This window comes from Rhyacophila brunnea, unplaced genomic scaffold (assembly GCF_057557595.1).
Source record: "Rhyacophila brunnea isolate RB1 unplaced genomic scaffold, BYU_Rbru_1.0 scaffold_3, whole genome shotgun sequence".
NCBI lineage: Eukaryota > Metazoa > Arthropoda > Insecta > Trichoptera > Rhyacophilidae > Rhyacophila > Rhyacophila brunnea.
In genome coordinates this window covers 34,252,080-34,253,911 of record NW_028232965.1, presented here as the reverse complement: position 1 = coordinate 34,253,911, position 1,832 = coordinate 34,252,080, and positions in this window count along the sequence as shown.

Below are 1,832 nucleotides of genomic sequence, written 5' to 3'. Positions count from 1 at the left end.
GCAAATATCTACCCCTACCCGATACTAATTATATTGTTATGTATTTAGAATGCACAGTGTACGTTAATCATAATAAATAACATCAAATAACAACATCCATTATTTCTACATTACCATCGTCAAAAATAGCAGCAATCAAAACAATGTGGCACTTAAAGGAAATAGCACATACTTCATAAAATTATCATGGGAATTAAACATACCAACCACATGAAATTCCTGTATTTCTGTGGTGCGTTTCTGACACGTGTTCATAGGGCAAGCGCAATTAATTCCCCCTCAAATGAGTTGTTACCCTATTTTAATGTCATAATCGCACCAATTAACGGCGACAGGTTGATTACTTGGAGTGACCAGAGTGGCAGGTGCCATATTACTCCGCCGGTTTGTAATTAAGCCAGGAGAATCCTTCGCGTCAGGTAGACAGACGTGGCTTAATTAACCAATTAATTTAATCACCGCACTGATGATATCCAATTCCTTGAAAGCATCGCAGAAAACCAATATTTGTACAGCTTTGTTCAATTAAATAACATCTTGTCTTGGACAATGTAATTAAGGACTAGTATTTTATTTTGCTTAGAAAAAAATCCTTCAGATAGATTAAATCCGTAGTTCTAAAAACAATATTATGAAATGCATCAATTTTCGCGTTTTTTTTTTCATTCTCTTATAAAGAAAAAAAACGTAAAACCTAGCTTAGACCGATTTACAATTATTACATCTGGCCTTAAACAAATAAATAAAGTTCTTATAAAATTTACAAATGCACAGACAAAACTGCAAGTGTGGAAATGTTTGAGAGCATATTTTAACTAGTGACACGTGATCTCATGGGTTTTTCGACTTGGTTTCGGCGGGTAAATTTGTTCGATGTTGACTATCCAAATTACATTTAATTTGAGAGTAATATTTGCGATTGATGATATACGTTGAGTTTTTAGCAAGATGAAATTCAATTTAATGGTCATTTAGATGTAAATAGATATCTCAAAAAAGATTTCATTTATATATGTATGTATGTGTACATACAAATAATGAGAATAGTTAAGCAGAATAAATATGATGTGAATCTTGATACAAAATTTTCATTATAGAACAATGCCATCGTGTAACACTATACTAAAAAATTACATGCAATTATTATTGATTAATAATAAACATAATAATATTTCACAAATATAAGTAAAAATACCACGTAACTGTGAGGTTTAATAGTTTTTGTTCGAAATTGAAATATAAAAAAAGGCCGAGGGGTACTGAGCGATGAGAAACGGTGCAATATTGTTGATGTAAGTACAGTCGACGATAAACAAAAATCACACTAGCCTGCCAAATTGATGCGCAGTAGAAGAAATTGTATATGCGTTTATTCAATGTTAAATTATTCCACGGTACCTATTTTAGTTGTGTTAGTGTTTTATCAACATTTTATATTGACGAACTCTAAAGCCAGCGGTGACACTACGCAGAACGCCAATACATTTTATTACATATAATTTGCCGTCATCGGGCACATTACGCGGAAGATCGGTTGTCTGTCATCGGCGTTTGCTCCGTCCTCCGCGAACCGATCTTCCGTCAGCGTCAGATCGGCAACGTTGCATTGTACGTTACTTAATGCAACGCGGCACATTCGGCGGATAGTCGGCGTCGCGTGCGCAAGTAAATAAGCATTGGCAGTCGACTGATAATCTGCCACGGAATATTGAATATGGCTGCAATGTTTAGTAACGGATTTACTGCGACGGAACTTCCTTCTAGTGTGGGCCTAGCCTAAAGTATTACGTCTTGTCATGTTATAATGAAAATAATTACCTACTCAACCAGGT